Source organism: Branchiostoma belcheri, unplaced genomic scaffold, assembly GCF_001625305.1.
Source record: "Branchiostoma belcheri isolate BF01 breed outbred unplaced genomic scaffold, Haploidv18h27 scaffold23, whole genome shotgun sequence".
NCBI lineage: Eukaryota > Metazoa > Chordata > Leptocardii > Amphioxiformes > Branchiostomatidae > Branchiostoma > Branchiostoma belcheri.
The window spans coordinates 1,622,414-1,634,259 of NW_017803824.1; the positions used below are offsets into that span (position 1 = coordinate 1,622,414).

Consider the following 11,846-nt stretch of genomic DNA (forward strand, 5'->3'; position numbering starts at 1 on the left):
TCTCTTGAAATGAATGACCCAGGTGACTTGAGCAGTTTGCTGTACTCCTCACACTGATGGAGTTTCTTCCCTGTCAGACTTTGCAAGCTGGATATTTCATAGGACCAGGCTCACAACTCAATCCTCAAAACTGTGCGGTTTTGTTTGTACTCCTCAGTCACACCTGCAGGGTTTCTCAAAGGTGTGTCTGCTTGTGTCTCTTCAGATTACCCAGCTGACTGAACTGCTTGCTGCACTCCTCACACCTGTAGGGTTTCTCACCTGTGTGAGTCCGCATGTGTTTCTTAAGATGACCAGGCTCTCTGAACTGCCTACTGCACTCCTCACACTTGTAGGGTTTCTCACCTGTGTGAGTCCGCATGTGGTTCTTCAGTTTACCCAGCTCATTGAATTTCTTACTGCACTCCTCACACCTGTAGGGTTTCTCACCTGTGTGAATCCGCATGTGTGTCTTCAGATTACACAGCAGACTGAACTGCCTGCTGCATACCTCACACTTGTAGGGTTTCTCACCTGTGTGAGTCCGCATGTGAGTCTTCTGAGTACCCAGCCGACTGAACTGCATGCTGCACTCCTCACACTTGTAAGGTTTCTCACCTGTGTGAGTCCGCATGTGAGTCTTCAGAGTACCCAGCTGACTGAACTGCTTGCTGCACTCCTCACACCTGTAGGGTTTCTCCATGGTGTGGGTCCGCATGTGAGTCTTCAGATCACCAAGCTGACTGAATCGCTTGCTGCACTCCTCACACGTGTAGGGTTTTTCAAGTGTGTGAGTCCGCATGTGAATCTTTAGATTATACAGTTGACTGAACTGTGTGCTACACTCCTCACACCTGTAGGGTTTCTCACCTGTGTGAGTCCGCAAGTGAATCTTTAGATTACCCAGTTGACTGAACTGCCTGCTGCACTCCTCACACTTGTAGGGTTTCTTCCCTGTGTGAGTCCGCATGTGTCTCTTCAGAGTACCCAGCTGACTGAACTGCCTGCTGCACTCCTCACACTTGTAGGGTTTCTCACCTGTGTGAGTCCGCATGTGTTTCTTCAGATGACCCAGCTCATTGAATTGCCTGCTGCACTCCTCACACCTGTAGGGTTTCTCACCTGTGTTAGTCCGCATGTGTGTCTTCAGATTAGCCAGCAGACTGAACTGCCTGCTGCATTCCTCACACTTGTAAGGTTTCTCACCTGTATGAGTTCGCATGTGTGTCTTGAGATTACACAGATGACTGAACTGCCTGCTGCACTCCTCACACTTGTATGTTTTGGTGGCAGATCTCCCATCCGGTCCAACTTCGATACCATCAGAGCCATTGCTGCTTGTTGCCATGGTTTCAAAAGCTGAATTCACCTATGGAATCCTGTTTTCCCTTCAGCACTACTGGACTTTGGAATCCTGTTTTCCTTTCAGCACTACTGGTCTATGGAATCCTGTTTTCCCTTCAGCAGTACTGGACTATGGAATCCTGTTTTCCTTTTAAGCAGGGCAGGCAGCACTACTGGTCTGTGGAATCCTGTGGAAAACGCAAAACAAAAACTGTGATCAGAAAGCCTGCATTTCCTTCAAATATCCCTTTATCGACAAAGCAATCCCATTTAGATAATTAGTGAATCACCCCTGGCTGCCCCTCAATCAATAACGTAACATGTACGAGAGTTAATGAACCTCCCCTGACTCCAGACCTTTCCTCCGTGATGTAAACCAGATGTCTGGGCGGGAAGACCGTTACGAGGCACATTTGGGGGTTTACAATATATTCTATCTCGAAAGATTTTCTACATTTCAACCCACAAATTACCGTTTTTCTTTAACATCTAGTGTACATTTATAGAAGTGTACATTTGTACAAGCACTTCTGTAGTAGTGTTTGATTTTCAATTTTCATGGAGACGATATAACCCCTTCTAGACCCCTTCAACAACATTTTCTCAGGCAACGATCTAAATCATTTTGCACCAAGAAGGGCACAACAAAATCAAACAAAGTTAGTGCACGTGTGCTACTACATATACTGTCTAACGTTGCTGCTGACAGAAACGTGTTTATAAACAAGAAACCGCTACTTTTCGAGGGGTAAAGAACTTCTCACAAGCGGCACACACGTCGCTAGCGGCTAGCTAGTTACAGACTCAGAGAGCGTAAACAAACTTGTACGTGTTATTCTCCCGTCACATCGATAACCGTTGAGTAGACAAGTTCTTGGCACGTACCTGGGTTGTATCTAGGATGAAATCCCGACGATCTGAACCGAAAAAGGCTCGTAGAAAGACGACGAGAAACCCTCGATACTTTCTTCCACACCACGACACGTCTGATCTGGTGAGGGACGGAGACACGGGGGTTAGCGGAATGAGCTCCGCGGAGGTGGGATTCATAATGAAGCAGATAGAGCGAAGGAATTAATTATCCGCGGAGTTCGAATTAATTCTTGTGGCATCTTGTAAAACTTTGTCAAGGGATTTCTTTCAAGAGTGTAGTGCTAGGAAGATTTGGTCTCCGTGCTCCATTTGAAATCATCAAAATTTGTAACAACTGAATGACAGGAGCTTGATAAGTCCAACTCTGCGCATTAGCCTTGCAATATCGGGGCAATTATCACAGCTACCGCTAGGCAGCGCTCGGGCCAACGGGGCGAAACATTTAGGTAGGCTTTTTTTCTATTTGACTAGACTCTGAATCTTAAGTTCTGTCGTTTCTATATACTAGTATTCAAATTTCAACAAAGATTATGAATTTATGGATCATGGTGTTTCAATATTTTGCACATAGTCTTCATATCTGCAACCAGACCAGAGTTATAAACAAACGCAGATCTTAAGTTAAAAAACAACATTTATTTTCAACAAACAAAAACGTTGAACAAACCCATGTTCACATAACAAAAGCTCAAAAGGCCACCTACTTGAAGAGTAAATATCAGGCTCTATAACAACTACTTGTTAGTTCTATCGCTACAAAATGTAATATAGTAGAATATCAGCAACAAACTTCTTTCTATGCACTTACAGTTACAACTACATCCACTAATTCTATCATTTATCGCAACCAATAGTCAGAAACAAGAGAACAAATACTGGACTAAATAAACTTATTCTATAAATATCTAGGTTAACAGAATAAAATCTAACATGCTAATATTGGATGGTAATCCTTCTATAAAAACAAAACTCTCTTCCTCTATAAGAAAAGGACTCAAAACATGCAAACTTAGGTTAAAGAAAGCTAGATATATGGTACTTTACATACCCTATATCGACAAAGTTGCTATGCAATGCCGTGGAATGCTACATATCAGATGTACGACATGTAGTCCAACGTTACCAAGAAACAAAACATTCTATAAAAAAATTAAAAGACACTAAGGCAAACTTTATACACAGTTTTAAAGTCACTGTTTGTAGTACATCATGAAGACCTAGTACATAGATTTTCATTTACCAGTTTGATCCCTCACTTTCACAATACAGAGAGATAACAGGTAAAACTAGCTCTTAGTCATAATGGTGGCTTGTACAACATAAAATTTCTACATCAGCTCAAATCTTTAATCCTAGTATTTCTTTAATTTTTTTTTTTTCGTGTCTGTTTTCACATGATCCACCTGAGGTATTCTAAAATTGCCAGGTGACTAAACAGTCTGCTGCACTCCTCACACCTGTTGGAGTTTCTTCCCTGTCAGACTTTGCAACTTGGATACTTCATATAGGACCAGGCTCACAACTCAGTCCGCAAAACTGTGCGGTTTTGTACTCCTCGGTTACACCTGTAGAGTTTCTCACAAGTGAGTCTGCATGTGTTTCTTCAAATTACCCAGCTGACTGAACTGCCTGCTGCACTTCTTACACTTGTAGGGTTTCTCCCCAGTGTGAGTCCGCATGTGTTTCTTAAATTTACCAAGCTCACTGAACTGCCTGTTGCACTCCTCACACCTGTAGGGTTTCTCACCTGTGTGAGTCCGCATGTGGTTCTTCAGTTTACCCAGCTCATTGAATTTCTTACTGCACTCCTCACACCGGTAGGGTTTCTCACCTGTGTGAATCCGCATGTGAGTCTTCAGATCACCAAACTGACTGAATTGCTTGCTGCACTCCTCACACCTGTAGGGTTTCTCCCCTGTGTGAGTCCGCATGTGAATCTTTAGATTACCCAGCTGACTGAACTTCCTGCTGCACTCCTCACACCTGTAGGGTTTCTCCCCTGTGTGAGTCTGCATGTGTTTCTTAAGATTACCCGGCTCTCTGAACTGCTTGCTGCATTCCTCACACTTGTAGGGTTTTTCCCCTGTGTGAATCCGCATGTGTGTCTTCAGACTACTTAGCTGACTGAACTGCCTGCTGCACTCCTCACACTTGTAGGGTTTCTCACCTGTGTGAGTCCGCATGTGGTTCTTCAGTTTACCAAGCTCACTGAACTGCCTGCTGCACTCCTCACACCTGCAAGGTTTCTCACCTGTATGAGTTCGCATGTGAGTCTTCAGACTATACAGCCGACTGAACTGCCTGCAGCACTCCTCACACCTGTAGGGTTTCTCCCCAGTGTGAGTCCGCATGTGTGTCTTGAGATTACATAGATGACTGAACTGCCTGCTGCACTCCTCACACTTGTATGTTTTGGTGGCAGATCTCCCATCCGATCCAATTTTGATGCCACCAGAGCCACCGCTGTTTGTTGCCATGGTAACAAAAGCTGAATTCACCTCTGTAGTCCTGGAGTATGTAGATAAACAACATTTAATTTCAAAAGTTTCTGTCTACTCAGGACATATATCATGCTGACCATATTTTTGTATTGATTTGAATTTAATTTACTTATTTATTGTGTTCCCGTGACCACCCCCCCTCAACTGGACCTCTGGGAAGAGTGGCTAAGGCCGACAGGGCATTTCCAGTATAAATAAAGGCTATGGATTGATTGATAAACACTAATGTTGAAGAAAGTATAAAAAGTTCTTAAACTTGCATAGAGAAAAGAGTATTACTGGAAAGCGGGTGCTTGCTGTGATAGTTTTGACGCCATCGGTTTGTTTGAACCTTTATCAAATGCAAAAAAAATCATTTCTTCAATGGGACTAGATGAAGCCTAATTTCATGACAATTGGTCCAAAGCATCTTGCAATTTATGCTGTTCAACCACAAACATACAAATGCAACTAAAATGTAAGTAAAAATAACTTTCTTGGAGAAGTTAATAACATGTTCTTACCTGCAAAATATCTTTAACACAGTCAAGTCTTGAGCTGCTACACCAGAGTACTGATGTCTGGAAGAACACAGGTGAAGCCTCACTGTTTTCCTTTTTGAGCACTACTGGACTATGGAATCCTGTTTTCCCTTCAGCACTACTGGACTATGGAATCCCGTTTCCCTTCAGCACAACTGGACTATGGAATCCTGTTTCCCTTCAGCACCACTGGACTATGGAATCCTGTTTTCCCTCCAGCACTACTGGACTGTTGAATCCTGTTGACAATGCAAAACAAAAACTGTGATCAGAAAGCCTGCATACATTTTCCTTCAAATATCCCCTCTGTCGACAAAGTAATCCCCTTTAGATAGTTAGTGGATCACCCCCAACTGCCCCTCAATCAATAACGTAACATGTACGAGAGTTAATGAACCTCCCCTGACTCCAGACCTTTCCTCAGTGATGGAAACCAGATGTCTGGGCGGGAAGACCGTTACGAGGCACATTTGGGGGTTTACAGTATATTCTACCTCGACAGAACTTCTACATTTCAAGTTTCAACCAACAAATTACCATTTTTCGTTAACATCAAGTGTACATTTATAGAAAGACAATTTAATTATCTGTTCAATGAGCAAGAACTTCTGTTGTCGTGTTTGATTTTCAATTTTTACGGAGACGATATAACCCCTTCTAGACCCCTGCAACAACATTTTCCCAGGCAACGATCTAAATCATTTTGCACCTACAAGGGCACAACAAAACCAAAGTTTGTGCACGTGTGCTACTACATAAACACTCTACGGTTGCTGCTGACAGAAACTTGTTTACAAACAATAAACCGTTACTTTTTGAGCAGTACATAACTTTTTATAAGCGGCACACACGTCGTTAGCGGCTAGCTAGTTACAGACTCAGAGAGCGTAAAACAAACTTGTAACGAGTTATTCTCCTGTCACATAGAGAACTGTACAGCAGACAAGCTCTTGGTACGTACCTGAGTTGTATGTAGGATGAAATCCCGACTATCTGAACCGAAAAGGGCTCGTAGAAAGACGACGAGAAACCCTCGATACTTTCTTCCTCACCACGACGCGTCTGGTGGACGGAGGTACAGGGGTTAGCGGAATGAGCTCCGCGGAGATGGGATTCATAATGAGGCAGATAGAGCGAAGGAATTAATCATCCGCGGAGTTCGAATTCTTGTGGCATCTTGTAAAACTTTGTCAAGGGATTTCTTTCGAGAAGAGTGTAGAGCTAGGAAGATTTTGTCTCCGTGCTCCATTTGAAATCATCAAAATTTGTAACAACTTTGAATGACAGGAGCTTGATAAGTCCAAGGGGTGTCAACCTTCAACTCTGCGCATATAGCCTTGCAATATCGGGGCAATTATCACAGCTGCCGCTAGGCGGCGCTCGGGCCAACGGGGCGAAACATTTTTAAGATAGGCTTTTTTTCTATTTGACTAGACTCTGAATCTTAAGTTCTGTCATTTCTATATACTAGTATTCGAGTTTCAACAAAGATTATGAATTTATGGATCATGGTTATTCAATATTTTTCACATATTCTTCATATCTGCAAGTCTCCAAAGTCTCCAAATCCTCAAAAGCCAACAATACCGTTAATTTCCTGAGACGCAATATTAACATTGCAAATCCACAGGTCAAGGCCCGGGCTTACAAAACCCTAGTGCGCCCTATACTTGAGTATTGTCAGACGGTATGGGATCCTTATACCCAGAGTAATATAAGGAACCTGGAGGCTGTCCAAAGAAGGGCGGCGCGTTTTGCCCTCCGCCGCTACAGACGGCAGTCTAGTGTGTCTAACATGCTAGTCACACTTGACTGGCCTTTGCTCGTAGAAAGGAGGCGAAACGCCCGCTTACAGATGTTTTATAAGATCACAAATAACATTGTAGCTATGCACATGCCGCTAGCAAGCAAGGGGCTACAAGCTCCCTCTCGCACTGAAAACAGCTTAGCCCTCCACCCTCCAAGCTCACGAGCTGACTATCACCTAAATTCCTTCTTCTCTAAAACTGTTAGAGAATGGAACCGCCTACCAGATAGTGTGGTGAAAGCAAAGTCACTGCAGGCATTTAAAAATGCCATTCACACCTTGTAACCCCAAACAAGAGTCACGGGTACTCACCGCCACCCAGCTGGCGGACAGGGAGTGGCGCCCCTGCCCATTGAGGAGCTTGTAGTCTGTAGCCAACAGACTACAACAACATATATATACACATCATATACACAATACAAAATAAGAGCGACACCCCAAATCCAAACCAAAAACCCCTACCCCTCACCGTGCCGGAGCCCTCAACTTATTGAGGTTGTGCACGTACGGGAAAGAAGAAGAAGAAGAAGAAGAAGTCTGCAACCAAACCAGAGTTATAAACAAAACGCAGATCTAAAGTTAAAAAGGAACATTTATTTTCAACAAAAACGTTGAACAAACCGATGTTCACATAACAAAAGCTCAAAAGGCCACCAACCTTATATACATTATACATGTACATGTACTTGATGAGTAAATATCAGGCTCTATAACAACTACCTATTAGTTCTATCGCTACAAAATGTAATGTAGTAGAAAATCAGCAACAAACTTCTTTCTATGCACTTACAACTTCATCCACTTATTCTACCATCTATCGCAACCATTAGTCAGAAACAAGAGAACAAATACTAGACTAAATAAACTCATTCTATAAATATCTAGGTTAACAGAATAAAATCTTACATGCTAATATTGGACGGTAATCCTTCTATAAAAACAAAACTCTCTTCCTCTATAACACATGCAAACTCTTAGTCATAATGGTGGCTTGTACAACATAAAATTTCTACATCAGCTCAATCCTAGTATTTCTTTGATTTTTTTTCGTGTGTGTGTCTGGTTTCACATGATTCACCTTCTTTAGGTCAATACGACCATCACACAAAACAATTAACCTGAGGTATTCTAAAATCTCCCACTGAAGAGTTTGCACTTGCCAGGTGACTAAACTGTCTGCTGCACTCCTCACACTGTTAGAGTTTCTTCCCTGTCGGACTTTGCAAGCTGGATATTTCATAGGACCAGGCTCACACCTTAATCCTCAAAACTGTGCGGTTTTGTTTGTACTCCTCAGTTGCACCTGTGGGGTTTCTCACAAGTGAGTCCGCATGTGTTTCTTCAAATTACCCCGCTCACTGTACTGCTTGCCACACTTCTCACATTTGTAGGGTTTCTCACCTGTGTGAGTCCGCATGTGTTTCTTAAGTTTACCAAGCTCTCTGAACTACCTGTAGCACTCCTCACACTTGTAAGGTTTCTCCCCTGTGAGTCTGCATGTGTTTCTTCAGATTACACAGCTCACTAAACTGCCTGTTGCATTCCTCACACCTGTAGGGTTTCTCACCTGTGTGAGTCCACATGTGTTTCTTAAGTTTACCAAGCTCTCTGAACTGCCTACTGCACTCCTCACACTTGTAAGGTTTCTCCCCTGTGTGAGTCCGCATGTGAGTCTTCAGACTACTTAGCTGACTGAACTGTCTGCTGCACTCCTCACACTTGTAGGGTTTTTCACCTGTGTGGGTCCGCATGTGAGTCTTCAGAGTACCCATCTGACTGAACTGCCTGCTGCACTCCTCACACTTGTATGGTTTCTCACCTGTGTGAGTCTGCATGTGTCTCTTCAGATTACACAGCTCACTGAACTGCCTGTTGCACTCCTCACACTTGTAGGGTTTCTCACCTGTGTGAGTCTGCATGTGTCTCTTCAGATTACACAGCTCACTGAACTGCCTGTTGCACTCCTCACACCTGTAGAGTTTCTCCCCTGTGTGAGTCCCCATGTGTTTCTTCAGTATACCCAGCTGACTGAACTTCCTGCTGCACTCCTCACACTTGTAGGGTTTTTCAAGTGTGTGAGTCCGCATGTGTGTCTTTAGATTACCCAGATAACTGAACTGCCTGCTGCACTCCTCACACTTGTAGGGTTTCTCCCCTGTGTGAGTCCGCATGTGTCTCTTCAGATTACACAGCTCACTGAACTGCCTGCCGCACTCCTCACACTTGTAGGGTTTCTCACCTGTGTGAGTCCGCATGTGAGTCTTCAGACTAACCAGCTGACTGAATTGCCTGCTGCACTCCTCACACTTGTAGGGTTTCTCCCCTGTGTGAGTCCTCATGTGTGTCTTTAGATGACTCAGATAACCGAACTGTCTGCGGCACTCCTCACACTTGTATGTTTTGGTGGCAGACCTCCTACCCGATCCAACTTCGATGCCATCAGAGGCATTGCTGTTTGTTGCCATGGTAAAAAAAGCCGAACTCACCTCTGTAGTCCTGGAGTATGAAGATGAACAACATTTAAATTCAAAAGTTTCTGTCTACTCAGGACATATATCATGCTGACCATATAAACACTAAAGTTGACAAAAGTATCACAAAGTTCTTAAACTTGCATAGAGAAAAGAGCATTACTGGAAAGATGTTGCTTGCTATGATAGTTTTGACGCCATCGGTTTGTTTGAACCTTTATCAAATGCAAAAAAAATCATTTCTTCAATGGGACTAGATTAAGCCTACATTGTAATTTCATGACAGTTGGTCCAAAAGCATCTTGCAATATGCTGTTCAACCACATTACATACAAATGCAACTAAAATGTAAGTAAAAATAACTTTCTTGGAGAAGTTAATAACATGTTCTTACCTGCAATATCTTGAACTGCTACACCAGAGTACTGATGTCTGGAAGAACACAGGTGAAGCCTCACTGTTTTCCCTTCAGCACTACTGGACTATGGAATCCTGTTTTCCTTTCAGCACCGCTGGACTAAGGAATCCTGTTTTTCCCTTCAGCACTACTGGACTATGGAATCCTGTTTTCCCTTTCAGCACTACTGGACTATGGAATCTTGTTTGCCCTTCGGCACTACTGGACTATGGAATCCTGTTTTCCCTTCAGCACTACTGGACTATGGAATCCTGTTTTCCCTTCAGCACTACTGGACTATGGAATCCTGTTTTCCCTTTCAGCACTACTGGACTATGGAATCTTGTTTGCCCTTCGGCACTACTGGACTATGGAATCCTGTTTTCCTTTCAGCAGTGCTGGACTAAGGAATCCTGTTTTTCCCTTCAGCACTACTGGACTATGGAATCCTGTTTTTCCCTTCAGCACTACTGGACTATGGAATCCTGTTTTCCCTTTCAGCAGGGCAGGTAGCACTACTGGACTATAGAATCCTATGGAAAATGGAAAAGAAAAAGATGTGATCAGAAAGCCTGCATTTACCCTCAAATATCCCTTCAGTCGACAAAGCTTCCTTCTAAAATAGTCAATGAATCATCCCTAAATCCCCCTCAATCAATAACGCAACATGTACGAGAGTTAATGAACCTCCCCTGACTCCAGACTTTTCCCCCATGATAGAAACCAGATGTTTGGGCGGGAAGACCGTTACGAGGCACATTGGGGGGTTTAAAACATATTCTATCTCGAAAGAACTACCAAATTTCAAACAAAACAAAATCCACTTTGTCTGCAAAATTAAATGTACATTTGTAGAAAAAAATTCAATTTTATTATTTGTACAACATCCAAGCACTTCTGTTGTGATATATTTTTAATTTTTAGGGAGACGACATAACCCCCTTTAGACCTTCGCTGAGGTGTCAACAACATTTTCTGATTTGGAAATGATCTTTTTGGCCTAGGAGGGCACAACAAAAATATAAAGTTTGCGTGCGTGTGCTGCTCTATATAAGCTCTGTTGTTTCTGGCAGAAACTTGATTACAAGCAAGAAACTGTTGTATTTTCGAGCAGTATAGAACTTCTCACAAGCGGCACACACGCCGCTAGCGGCTAGCTAGCTACAGACTCAGAGAGCGTAAATAAACTTGTACGTGTTATTCTCCCGTCACATCGATAACCGTTGAGTAGACAAGTTCTTGGCACGTACCTGAGTTGTATGTAGGATGAAATCCCGACGATCTGAACCGAAAAAGGCTCGTGGAAAGACGACGAGAAACCCTCGATACTTTGTTCCACACCACGACACGTCTGGTGGACGGAGGCACGGGGGTTAGCGGAATGAGCTCCGCGGAGATGGGATTCATAATGAGGCAGATAGAGCGAAGGAATGAATTATCCGCGGAGTTCGAATTCTTGTGGCATCTTGTAAAACTTTGTCAGGGGATTTCTTTCGAGAAGAGTGTAGAGCTAGGAAGATTAGGTCTCCGTGCTCCATTTGAAATCATCAAAATTTGTAACAACTTTGAATGACAGGAGCTTGATAAGTCAAAGGGGTGTCAACCTTCAACTCTGCGCATTAGCCTTGCAATATCGGGGAAATTATCACAGCTACCGCTAGGCGGCGCTCGGGCCAACGGGGGCGAAACATTTTTAAGGTAGGCTTTTTTTTCTATTTGACTAGACTCTGAATCTTAAGTTCTGTCGTTTCTATATACTAGTATTCAAATTTCAACAAAGATGATGAATTTAGGGATCATGGTTTTTCAATCTTTTGCACATATTCTTCATATCTGCAACCAGACCAGAGTTATAAACAAACGCAGATCTAAAGTTCAAAAAGAACATTTATTTTCAACAAACGAAAACATTGAACAAACCCATGTTCACATAACAAAAGCCACCTACCTTAT

General features: G+C 43.0%; 1 pseudogene; it reads right to left on the reverse strand.

Moving 5' to 3' along the window:
• The window catches only part of LOC109470681, a 15,400-nt pseudogene continuing 3,554 nt past the window's right edge, over positions 1-11,846 (reverse strand).